Source organism: Ammospiza nelsoni, chromosome 4 (assembly GCF_027579445.1).
Source record: "Ammospiza nelsoni isolate bAmmNel1 chromosome 4, bAmmNel1.pri, whole genome shotgun sequence".
Taxonomy (NCBI): Eukaryota; Metazoa; Chordata; class Aves; order Passeriformes; family Passerellidae; genus Ammospiza; species Ammospiza nelsoni.
In genome coordinates, this window is record NC_080636.1 from 40,419,507 (window position 1) to 40,433,145 (window position 13,639).

The 13,639-nt window shown below is 40.8% G+C and overlaps 1 long non-coding RNA gene across 1 annotated transcript in view; it reads left to right on the forward strand.

Moving 5' to 3' along the window:
• The window catches only part of LOC132072781 (uncharacterized), a 28,132-nt gene extending 15,899 nt beyond the window's left edge, over positions 1-12,233 (forward strand). The window contains exons 3-4 of the long non-coding RNA XR_009418388.1: positions 10,371-10,540; positions 11,288-12,233. This is a non-coding gene — a long non-coding RNA (uncharacterized LOC132072781). The remainder of the gene's footprint in view (positions 1-10,370; positions 10,541-11,287) is intronic.
• The last annotated feature ends 1,406 nt before the right edge of the window (positions 12,234-13,639 follow it).

A 13,639-nucleotide genomic window follows, 5' to 3' on the forward strand; every position in this document is an offset into this window, starting at 1 on the left:
TATTTATTAAGGAAAATATGCTTCTTTAACATGGCTGTGGAAGTACTGAATTAATTCCAGATGAGCCTTTAGTGAAGATGGGGAAATGAGGGTTCTGGGAGGCTGCTCTGCAGTTCAGTTCTGCTGTTGCTTGGAAGTTCCTGAAGAAGGAACCCAGCTGGGCATTCCTGCTGAAACAGGGCCAGGAATGATCTTTGTTCAGCAGGGGAGGGGGGACAGAGCCCTGGCCCAGACCAGCCAGGTCCATTCCCCTGTCTGAGAAACACCAGAGGTGCAGATAACCCAGCTGCGGGCAGTGCTCCGTGCCTGCCATTGCAGAAGAGAGGGAATAAAAACATCTCTAGTCCCTGGCCTGTTGAACAACAATATGCAGAATTCAGCAAAAAGAGGCTGGAATTTCCTTCCCAGCCCAGCCCATAGTTAGTACCTTGTCACTCAGGGATTGGGATTGCCTGCAGCTGCCTGGAGCCCACTGGAGCACTGGCTGGTGTTTTCCTGCCTTAAATGTCTGCCTCTTCTGGAAGTGCTGCTGAGTGTTGCTAGTGATTGCCTGAAGACACAAAGCACTGTGGAAAGTAAACATTCATTTAAATTTGCATTCTTTCTTGTGTTCACCTCTTGAAATATCCCAGTCCTCTCCCAGTTGTTTCTTCCTGTGCCAATCTCTTGCAGGTCTGCCCTAATCAATTTATTCTCCATCTCTGTTGTCTCTTCTGTTTTGACATCTACGTGCCCACAGCCTGATGTAGCATAAGTGAAGTAGAAAACAGCTCAGGCAGACATGGAAAATCAGATTCTATTCCTGACATATGGCCAGAAGTGAGCTCAGTTATCACCATGAGCAGCCACAATGAATAGTTTTTGCTCTGTTAGTGATACAAACCAACATGCCCTTGGCTCACACCCTGAGCTCTGAGTAAGGGCTCCTCACCTTTGGTGATTCAATGGTTTGAATGTCTTTATATGTGTGTGAAGGGTTTATGCTGCTGTTCCCTTGGGTTATAAATTCATTTCCTGCAGCTGCCATCATATGAAATCTATTGGTGCCTTTTCTAGGTGGGCTTTTAGAGCTTCCATTTGTGTCTTCCCCTGCCCCCTTTTTCCCTTGTTCTGTTGTTAAATCTGTGGAAATGTTTCTCTCTCTGTGGTGACTTACAGCACTGGGATCATTCCTGCCAGGAGCCCCAGAGGAGAGCAAGGTTTGTCACATGCCACAGACTGAAAACAGTGGCCCCTGGAAAATGCTTTTGCTCCAAAGCAGCACCTTCCATCTCCAGTACAGGGAGCTGTGGCAACACAGTACTTGGTGACATGCACAGAAAAGACTTCATCTGCTTTATGAGCTGTATAAAAATATGATGAAATGTGCTGTCCACTAAATGGGAGAGCATTGGGATTCCAGCCAAAGAGTAAGAGGATTAATCTCAGGAACATAAAATGTGCTCTTTTAGTGAAATGTGAATCCTCCCTCTCAAACAATTGCAGCAGGTGTGCAGCTTTTGCTTGTTTCCATCATATCTGCTTAGGCTCCTCTGGCAAACATTTCATTTATTCCTACATATATAAAATAAATTAGTATATTTATTACAGCAAATCAATTGGCATGGCATGATTTCCAGGGATCTGCTTTAACAGGCATATCACTGACTTCAGCATTTTATCAGGATTCTTGACTTCCATAAGCAAAAAGAGCAAGGGGGAAACACAAAAACTGGCTCAGGGAGGTAGAAAACTCTGAGATAAAATGGAAGTGAATTTCCTATTAAATGTGACCAGGTATTTAAATTATTAATTGCCATCTATTGTTATTTCAGTCTTGGGTGCCCATGGAACATGATGAATGAGAGCATGAATGACAAAAGGGTTTGTGAGAGAAATTAGATGGAGGTGATTTCTTGCTTCATTTTTCCACAAAATATGTCTGGGGAAAGTCCATTAATTCAGACAAAACTTTGACCCACTGAGGGAATGGGAATCAGCTTGGAGAATTCAGAAAAATCCAAAGACTTGGCATAAAAAGCTACTTCATAGGTGGTATGACAAAACTTAAAAGGCCAATGCCTTGCTGAATCCCATTTCTTAGATTCCAGTTTTAATAAATAGATTTTTAATAGATTTTTTTTAATATAAAGCAACAGTGGTGCTAATCTAGTCGTTACTGGAATTAGATGAATTAAGATACAATTAATAGTGTCATTTCCTGTAGTGATAAATTACCTGAAGTAGCTTGGTTTTGTCTTTATTACAAGTCTGTCCCTTTTTAGGGAAAAATTGTTCTCCTTTTTTGTTTTTCCTGAAATTGTGAGTTGATAATAGGTAGCATTGATAGTATTTAATGATACTGTCAAGTGACGCTGCTTCTCTTAGAAAGAAGACCTGAAGTAATTCATTTTAATGTCCACTATGAAGTTTTATTTGTGTTTAGCTGTATCCAAGTTATTCCTAAATACGTCAAAATTTCATTTATAAATTGAATATAAATTTATAAATGAGGGCGTGTGTTCACTTCTTCTATTCAGTAAACATATAAATGAAGGGGTGTGTTCACTTCTTCTATTCAGTAATTTCTTGCAAAGAAACAAACGTGTGTATGCCAAGTTGGGCAGCAAAAGCATTACCAGGAAGTAGTTCTAGGCCAGCTTTTTCTGCTTCATTTATATCAGATTCATTTGGTCTGTCTTGCTGGAATGCCTTCCCCAAATAGTGCTCACACTTCCTAAGCTTGGGACAGAAATTCTCTTGTTATATGTGAGATTTATTGAAATATTCTACATTAAAATAGGATTTCAGCCTAACCCAGAGCAGCAAACTAGAGATGCAAAGCTGATGGGTTGCATTCACAGGTAACTTACTCTGGGTTTGCAGAGACTCCTCTTATCCATGTAACGAGGGAAAAACAGATGTTCTTGCTCAGCTCAGACCCATGGGAGACCTTTTAACCCATGGCCACCATCAAGCACATCTGCTGCAGTGTTCCCTGCAGAGCTGCAGGCAATGGATGGAGAAACTCTGTCAGTTCAAGGGGACTCTTGGAACAGGTTGGTAAAGCAGACAACGATGTAGTCACTGGGATCAATTTTTACAGTGATATTCAATAAGTCATTAACAAGATTAATGAGCTCTAATAAAAAATGCAGGCTCCTCTGCCACATTTTACTCAGCTCACTGTAGCTTAAAATTGTACATCATTATTTTATTAGACATATTACTTAATTTTTCTCAAACTGGCCATTTTATTTAGGTTAAAACTTATTAAACCGGTTTTTTTTACCCGACACTGAAATAGGATTTTTTAAAAATTACTTTGTATAGTAAAGTACCCTCCTAAAGTAAATAGGTTTGTGATCAATGGGCTCAGGGCTGCTTTGCTGCAGCAGCACGAGGCTCAGATGGGCTCTGCCAGTGGGAGGGTGCAGAATTCCACTGCCTCGGAAAAGGGCGGAATTGCACTGCCTCGGAAAAGGGCGGAATTGCACTGCCTCGGAAAAGTGCCAGGGTGGGAGCGTGTTACATCCCAACCATGCATCACCTGGGGAAGATGATTTCTTTGGGGACTTACACACTGGGGGAGCCCTGGTGAAGCTCTGTTCAGTGCTCCTGCTGAGGAGCACAGAGTGGCTGTCCCAGGACACCCAGGAACAGCTCAGTGAGCTCCAGCACAGAGTGGCTGTCCCAGGACACCCAGGAACAACTCAGTGAGCTCCAGCACAGAGTGGCTGTCCCAGGACACCCAGGAACAGCTCAGTGAGCTCCAGCACAGAGTGGCTGTCCCAGGATACCCAGGAACAGCTCAGTGAGCTCCAGCACAGAGGCCCAGCCTCCCAGGGAAGGCAAACCCGTGGGAGGAGCCCCTCAGCACAGCTTGTGTGGGTCACAGGGTGTCTCTGTGTCCCAGGGAGAGGCACATTCCCTGTTCTTGGGAACACTTGTGAGGTTTCTAAATTAATGAATGGGAAGTGGCTTAAGAGAAATCCAACCCAGAAGACACAAACAAAGTGGTCTTTGTCAGTGATCCAGAGTGAAAGAGGCTTAATAACCATGTTCTTGCATTTGTATCATCTCTGACCTTCTTAATTCTCATCTATTCCATTTTTGTGAGTGTTTTGTCTGGTTTAAATAATTCCAGCTTCATGCAGCACCTGAGAAGCTGCTGCTCTTTCATATCCTACTGCTTAGTGCTCTTCCACCGAAGATTTCTCCTCGGGATTTATTGTAGTGCTACTCCTTTCACATCCCTTTGTAGTCTGCTCTCTCTGGAGACTCTCATTCTTCTAAAATAAACCCTAGGGAAATCACAGAAGTCCAGGTAGAAGTAAGAGAAGTTTAGTGGATATAGTGTCCAGTCTTTCCAAATGCAGTTTGGAATCAGTTACTGTGCTGAGGTTTGTGATGCATCCTTTTGTGCTCCACTGATTCTTCTGAGCAAACTTGATGGAGAGAAAGTGGCCTGTGTCAAAACACAGTTGGTCACCATTTATTTTTCCCTTTGTGCAAGTTTTACTTAAAAACTACCTCAAGTCTTTCACACAGCTGTGTTCTGGAGACCAGATTCAAGACAGGGCACTTCTGTGATTTAGAAGTTAATTTAAAGAACATTCAGGCTGTAGCAACATGCAGGAGTAATGCTTGTTTTTGATTCATAGAAGTGCTAGTTCCTGGATTGATTGGTTCAATAACCTTTGTTAATAAAGCAAACTGAATGCAGCTTATTCCTCTCGGCTTGTGGAGTAGAGAAGAGGAAGTTTCAGTCTCTCAATAACTTGTTGGCTTTGACTTGATAGAGCATATTAGAGTGCTGTGCTCTGCAATTATTGCTTTATGAACACACCTCTTGCTTGAAAAGACACCTCTGTTATATTTGAAAATGCATATATTTACAGGGTATAAGTGAGCTTTCAAACTTAGCTCTGAAGCTGGATATGTATTTGAATGATCCATTTGGAGCAGTTTTTTTGCACTTCCAGTGTTTTGTCTAAGGGATCTGTGGTCCTGAGGCAGTACTTCAGGAAAGCAATCTCACCAGGAGAAGATGATGAATAGCACACTTCAGCAGGGTCCTGAGTTATGCGTCAAGTTAAATGTTTGTTTCTTAGTGAAATCTCACAAAAAAAAATCATTTTCAGCATATACTTAGATTCTTCATCCTATTCCATTCAACTGTTTCCCCTTCTGAGAGGAAAGAGAGGCTTGCTGCAATTATGTAAATATTATGGTAAGCCATCTGGGAAGCTGCTGACTTGTCCCAAATTTAAATTCACTCTGTTCTTCTCAGAAAACATCTAGAAAAGCTTTTCTTTAATGCATTCTGGGAAGGCCTTTAAGAGGTGATGAATGTGGGCAGTGACCTTCAGACTAGAACTGGCTTGGGATCTGAAACTTCATTCATTTTCAGCAGAGCAGATGCTTCCAAATGTGATGAGAAAAATCAGATGAGAAAAACTCCTGTCTGCCTGAAGTCTGGACATGATTGAGAGGACTATTTCATTTTACTGAGAAACTCCAAACGAAGTTTCTCATTTAGGAACCTAAAAAGCATTAGTAATTAAAAAGCATTAGACAGCATTTGTTAAGTCTAAAGGGATGGCTGTTTCTCAGTTTCTGGGGTTCATACTTGTACACAGTTGTATGTAGTGTTCATACACTAATATAATACTCACTTGTATGTAGTGTTCATACACTGTATAATGCACACTTTTATGTAATGTTCCTACACTGTATAATGCACACTTGTATGTAGTGTTCATACACTGTGTAATGCACACTTGTATGTAGTGTTCATACACTAATATAATACCCACTTGTATGTAGTGTTCATACACTGTATAATGCACACTTGTATGCAGTGTTCATACACTGTATAATGCACACTTGTAAGTAGTGTTCATACACTGTGTAATGCACACTTGTATGCAGTGTTCATACACTGTGTAATGCACACTTGTTATGTAGTGTTCATACACTGTGCAATGCACACTTTTAAGTAGTGTTCATACACTGTATAATGCACACTTGTATGTAGTGTTCATACACTGTGTAATGCACACTGGTATGTAGTGTTCATATACTGTGTAATGCACACTGGTATGCAGTGTTCATACACTGTGCAATGCACACTGGTATGTAGTGTTCATACACTGTGTAATGCACACTTGTATGTAGTGTTCATACACTAATGCACACTTGTATGTAGTGTTCATACACTGTATAATGCACATTTGTGTGTAGTGTTCATACACTGTGTAATGCACACTTTTAAGTAGTGTTCATACACAGTATAATGCACATTTGTAGTATGTGGTGTTCATACTTTCTGTGTACCAGAGGATCTAGGGAGACAGAAGACAATCCTATGAAACTTGGCAATGAATATGCTCCTTTATAACATTTTTATGCAGAATTCTATTAAATTCTCTAATTACAAGATTGAGGAGAATTTACTTGCTGTTGTACTGCGCAGCAATGAAGGTTCATTTAGACAAGATAACACAGTTGTGGTTGATCCCACATATTTAGGAAGAAAAGGTTCTGTTGTTTACCAACATTTTTTTTTTCTACTGGTGCTATGGTTTGGGAACAAAAATCATTAAGACCCTTCTGTCATTTAGAGAAAGAGAATTTAGGTTTAACTTTCTTGGTATCCTCTGGAAAGCCTTTGGATAATTCAGACACAAGCAAATGTGAGAATTCAAATGCAGAAAGAAAGAAGTAAACAGAAAGGGGCAAAGCAAAAATGAAAACTCAGGTTGAAAATCCTGTATATTTTGAAAACTTCTGTTCTAAAAAAAATTCCTATATATCTTTGTTCTCTTTCATTTGCAGTGTGCAAAAGCAGAGTACACGGGGGCACATGGGAACAGCAGGGTAATGCCACCAGCCTTGGAAGGATGGCTGTTTCCTTGTAATTTATTTGCCAAAAAGGTCAGCTCCAGACACAACATCTGTTTTCACTGTGATCTCTAGCTCACCCCATAGTTCTGTATGCTGCTGAAATGTTCAGGGAAAAAAATGAGATGAATTAGCTGTTTCAGTGGACTTCCAAAAATATTCTGAAATACTGTTGCCATTATGGGCACATAGCATTGCTGTGGATGAGACTCAGGGAGAAGTTTGGGAAGAGATACCATGAGGGGAGAAAAGAGCTGTCTGAAAGGAGAGCCATGATGGGACAGGACGTACACAGTCACTGTGTTTGAGAATAAATCCTTCAGGAAGAGAGGGATCCAAAGTGAGTTTATGGCCTGAAATGTGTTAGTTAATATTTATAATGTGCATCCCCCTTTCTCTGTGTCTTGGCTGTGCACTGGGTCCTGGCTGGTCTTGTATCAAGTACAAATGATGATATTAAACCAAGTGACTAATGTCTGTTTGAGACAACTGGGAGGTTATTTCCAGCTTTTACAGTGCTGCTCTTTGTGCAGCACACGAGCACAGCATATGAGGTACTTGGCTAACAGCACAGAGGTGTTTTATTGATCTCCTCCCATTCCACTTCACCTGCCAATTTTCAGCCAGGCACAGCACCGGGATAATGGAGTCAACATCCACTGCAGCTGTCTGGGCTAGCCAGGTCTGGGGAAATCAAAGAAATTCCAAAAGTTATGATGAGGGGAAGAAGAAGGGGGGAAAATCCCCACTTCTGAGGTAGTGGGGTTAAAGGGGTTTAAAGCTGATTGGAGGCCTAAAAACAGGAGCTTCCATTTAAAATGGCAAATGTGAATTGTACTCTGAAATAAAAACTCAGAAAACTCAGATTTTGATGAGAGTTGTATGTTGTGCAAAAATGAAGAGAGAATTACTGAGTAGAATGGTGAGAAATAAAGGGCTTTTGTCTATATACATCTTCAACACTTCCATCCACTGGAAAAAATAATTTCTATATAAAAGTGTCATTTCTTGGTAAATATTGAAAAAACATTAATACCTGAGCTGGCTGGAAACAAAAAACTGTGATTAATATCTGATTAATTATTAAGTAACAACTTTAGTAATACATTTTCCCCGTAGACACAGTCATAGTTGGTATAGCCCATATTAAGATAATTCAGAAAAGCAAGTCTATGTACAAGAAATATACATATTATCCAAATGGATTCAATTAAACCCATACCAGCAGTCAATGCCTCAAAAATTAGGAAATAGCTGATATTAGCTGTTCGAGGGCATACTTAATTTATTCCCACTTGGATTTTGGCAATATTAATTTATTCTGTAGCAAATACTCTAAGTGTACAGTAATTTTACAGTGGGTTGCAATGCACAAAAGGGAATGAAACCAATTAAGCGAGCAAGAGAATGAAACAAAAGCGACAAGGAAACTTTTCTCAGGAAGTGGCCTCGTTCTGGTACCTCATGATCAACTCCTAGATCTTGTATTTATATTTTTCTTAACAATCCTGTGAAAAGGCAAAGGGAATATTAATTAAATTATTAATTAAATCCAGAGTTTGTACTGTATTGTGAAGCACTAAGATAACACTGCCAAGAGAAATAAATCCATTAAATGGGACTCAATAAAATGAACAATAGTGAAATGAAATGCATTCTATTCCATGATTTCCCTTATTATCATCCCATCGTGGAAACAACTTCTGTAAATGTGCCTCATGTGCCTGATGAGCTGACAGCAGAACAGTCCTGGGAAGCATTTGTACCCCCTTTCACAGAAGGTGTGCCAAAGGCACGGAGATACAAAGTTATCAGCCTTTCTGGAGTACTGGAGGAGGAATTTCTCAATAACATGCATGTTATGATAAGAATAAGCCAAATTTACTCTAAAACTTCTGTTCTGATAAAGCCTCTCTTAGAATAATCTATGATATTCAACACCCAATTCAGTACTTCCAAGATTAAAATATTCCTCTCCTGTAAATGAGATAAAAATATCAATTAGAAATTTAAGATCTTATCCATGTTAATGAGGAGTAGCACTTGGACATGGATGGTCTGTGCAGACAACAGATTTACTTTCATGACTGTCAGAACACTTATATTTAAGGCAAAACAGGACAAACTTGTCCTTGTTTGCTGAGGCTGATTTATTTTGCCTTTTTTTGTTTTCCAAAGGTGCTGCTGCTCTGTGCTGGTTCCCTGTGACCCATTCCTCATGGCTGCTGATATCCATGGGTACCAGATGTGGTTTGTGGCCACGTGGCTGTGCTGTCCCCAGCTTCTGTGCTTTTGGGTTGGAGGGTTACAATTGATTGCAGCTCTGTCAGGAGCACTGCAAATCCCTTTGGATTCATGTAACTCTTGCCCATTTTGAGAGAGAACATTGGTCAGGTACTTCCACCACCAGGCTGCCTTAACTGCATTTTTTTATCAATTGCACAGTTCATATGTTATAATGGTTTCCAGACAGGTGCAGAGTTTTTTGGTATGTGTAATCTGCATTTTTTTAATATGTTGTTGTGTAAATACTCAATTTACTGTTTAGTTAATAATGCTAAAGAAGAAGCTTAAATAAAGGTGCTGTTTTAGTATAATTAGCACAGCTGTTTCAGATACCAGTGGTGTTTATTTCATGACAAAGATAAGACAAAATGGAGCTGGGATTAGCTTGAGAATTCCAACCAAAGGAACTGCCTCAACAGCAGTTTCTTGTCAGAAGTCAAGCAGGAAGGAGGAATTCTTAAACAAAGCAGCCCATTGCAGCATCCAAAGGTGCTTCTTACTTCCTAGGAGAAACAGGCCTTCATGTTTTGGGGTTTTTTCCCCCTTTTTTTTGGTCTGGGTAAAGCAGACTTGGTTTGTGACTGGAACCCCTGGCTCGAGTTTTGAAGTTTAACAGATGAGACTTGTCTGTCTGCAACACTGTGCAGATAAAAGGCACCTTTCAGCAGCCCAGTCTCCAATAATCAGTACCTGAGCTTCATAAACAGCTCATTTTATCAGTGCTTCTGTCACCATCCACATGTGAAGTCAGGAGCTGCTCTGGGTGTAGGCCATAAATGAACTGATAACATGAACTGAATGGGATGTAAATCAGGGCCCTATAAAGCTTGTCAGTGAGCAGGAATCAATAGGAAGGAAACAGTAAAATTTCAGCTATTTTTGCTGTGATAAATAAATTGATTACTCTGGGCTCTTCTGGGAGGAAGCACAGCACTGGAGTGGAAACCTGGATCTCTGCTTTTCACCTTACTCTGCTGCAACACAGTCACAACACCAGTGACTTACATTTGACTGAAGCTTTATCTATAAACACAGCCCTCGTGGTTTTATATCCTTACATCTAATTTCAGTTATGTTCATCATTTACAGGCACATGAATGATACACCCTGTGTATAATGAATAGAAATATTTATAGTTAATAGTTTGGGGATTAGAATAGCTCTACCTTTTAATGTGTTTCTCTTCTACACTTGCCCAGGTACCTGAATTTTTCACCACTCCAGTCGATGCAACAAGGCATTGTGTCTTGGAGAAAAGAGCCCATTATTTCTGTTTGGGAAAGCTCCCAAGGAGCACATCCTCTTGCCCCCAAGGCCAGGATGATCACCAGTGTCAGTGACCCAAGGCTCAGACACACTCCGGTACCAGGTACAAGGATGTCACCTCCTGTTGCCACCATCCCTGTGGTTTTCCCCTCTGTTGCCCCATCCCAGAGTGCAGGGTGCACCTCTGCTGCAGCTGAACAGCCACATTTATTGAACACATTTAGCAAGGCTGTGGTCCTGCTGTGACCCTCCAGCAACAGACTGGGATTTAAAAACAATTCTCCAGCAGCACCACGCTGTGCCTGAGGATCCAGCAGTCCTGAAACATTTCCTGGCACTGGGAAAAGAGAAGACTTGTTTGCCATATTAAAGTAACAGCTGAAAGAACCTGCATTTTGTCAGGGCTTATTTTCTTCCTTTGTCTGCCCTTTTCTACCTACCTGTTTTGGTTTTTTTTTAATTTTGAAATAAAGTTCTGATTGTTATGGAGTTTTCTGAAAGGCTCTGGAGAAAACATATGTGTTGAGTAAGGAAACTTTTGGAAATAAAGGTTTTGAGAGTAGAAGTGGGGTTTTGGTCAGTGTTTAAAGAAATGCAGAAGAAAAAAATAAAAAGACAATAAAACAATCCCAAAATACAAAGACATTGTTTTAAGGGCAATTTTGATCTCTTTAAAGAAATTCTTCAGACTTAGTGATTTCATTTGAAAACATGGAAAACCAGACCTTCTGTTTAGAATAATTTTTAAAAAGGTGGTTGATTATACATTTAAAGCACTGTTCCATAATACTTTTAAGATATTAAGAATTTTAAAAGTCATTTATTGAAATAGCCTGTACTTTTTTTTCAGGACCTAACCTAAAGTTAATTACAGTCAAAGGTGGAACTGCAGCAGTTGTTAAAATATGCTAATCTACCAACCTCAGTTAAAATGAGCAATGGAAGGAAAGAAGATTTCGGATAGAAAAGAAAAAAAAAGACTAAATTGCAGCTAAGAGGAAATTTTGGAACTTTGAGGTTCAGAAATGCCTGCATACCAGTACTTTATTATTGCCCGCAACATTGTCACAGCTTAGGGGTATGAGCCCCTTTTTAAAAGCATATTCCCTTTACAGTGGATCTGAAAGCCTGTCAGGAAAATCAACCCTTTTAGCAGCATTTACATCTGTACTCAACCTTCATTGTTGCTGGATCTCTGTGGGACTTAAACGTATCCTTAAATGCTGCCCTTGGAGACATTTTCCTGAGAAACTCATTTTCTGAAACATGGCCCCTAAATGCATGGAAAACCAGCAAAGCATCTCTGTCTTCCCATTTCCTGAACTTCAGCTCAATTATAAAAACACTGATTTTTAAAAGTCCTTCCAAAGGAGCTCTTTTCTTGTCACCATGTGTCGCTCTGTCAGTCATACTTCAAGCCATGGATTTGAAAACCGACCTGCAGAAGCAGCTGCCTTTGTCAGAGATGTAACTTGACAGCTTCTCTGGGGGACTTTCAATTAGGATTTTTTTTCCTAAGAAAAAAAAAAAAAAAAACAAACTGAAAGTGTCAGTCCAAATGCAGTGAGAAAATGCTGGTGTAGGGGAGGCTTATACATACTGCCTTCTACTTCAGGATGATCAGGAATATAAAATGCCAACTTTTTTAAAAGTTCTTTTAAAAAACTTGTTTCAGGAACATAGAAAGAGCAGTTTCTGCTGTTTGATGGGCTGAGGGCTCAGCCCAGCTGGCAGAGAGGTGGCTCTGTGACACCTCTCGGAATCCCGTGTTTTCCACTTCAAACTTGGGAGTCTTGATGGAGGAAGTTTAAGAACCCCAGCAAATTTCAGTGCTGGTTGCTGAAAGCTTGGATTCTGAGGCAGTGGGAGCTGCTGTGGCTGGAAAGAGCCGAATCCTCGGGCCGGCTCGGAGCCGCCTCAGCCTCGAGGGCAAAAGCCCCTCCCGTGAAAATGGGACCGAGGTGTGGGAGCTGCCGTCCCTGGCAGCTCTGCTCCCGGGCTGCCTCCCTGGAAACCTCATTGCTGTGGATGTGGGGGATCCCAGGATCCTGTGGAAACCCTGGCTGCCCTTCAAACCGCCCCGAGCCCGTCCGGCCCTGCCTTGGGATCGCCGCCATCACCGCGGCCCCGTCAGCTGCGGTCAATGTTACAGCCCCGCTCTAGAGAGGAAATTTCCTCGTGAAGTGTGGACAAAAAGTATACCTAATTGAGTTTATAGCTCGCAAAGTGGTAAAACAGCCCTTGAAGGACTCATTGAATGTGAATGGACTCAATGATTTCTGCCTGAATCATCAGCAAGCTTTAAAGACGCACAGTGTGTGTGCATGAGGGGAAGGCAGGAGCCCCGGCCGAGGACTGTTCATGAAATCCCACTGACTTTGTAGTTTTTGTTATTTTATTTGTATTTGTCACTGAAACCTGACTGGAAAACTGATGCAAATGCTTTGGATAGACCCAAGGGGTGAAGGTGCAAAGGACCAATGATATCCCACACCAGCGTTCCTCATCCACTGCCTCTGCCTTCTGCTGAAGCCAGGACTGTGACACCGTGACCGGGTGTGTGCTGCGTTTTTAAAAAATACTTTGTTTTTAGAGCTGTGAATTATAGATGGGCAACAACTGAGAAAGAAAGCAATTGTAAATATCCACTAACTTCAAAAGTTTGTTGGAATTTTTCTGGTCTGTAATAATTCTGATGGTTTTGTGTGATCTATATGATAATTATTTTGCAGTAGGAGAAAAGCTTTTATGAAAGTGTTTCAATATTATGTCTCCATTTGGTGTGGGAGGGTTTGAGGGGGGCTGAGGGTGATGGTAACTTGCAGCCCTCAGGTGCTCTCAGCAACTTTTCCTTTAAGTGCAAGGTTTTTGTCTAATTCATGGAATGTGAACTTCAGGTAGCTAGAAAATGTCGCAGGCTTTAATTGCCAAATTGTCTCCCAACCCTAAATCTCCAACAAACAGCCAATGTAAACTACAGTTTAAACAAGGCTGACTAAGAAACAACGTTCCCCTTTCAAAAATATCAAGAGATCTTTTTTCTTCCCCTAGAATTGATGTTAATGTTTAAACCAAGTGTTTCCATATAATATTTGTACTTTGAGAAGATTTTAAATTAAGCTTTATTGTGTAAATGCTTGCTCTGCCCTTAGTATGTCACTGTTTTGCACACAGTGGTCCCTGCTGAGAGCCAGTGGTTGGG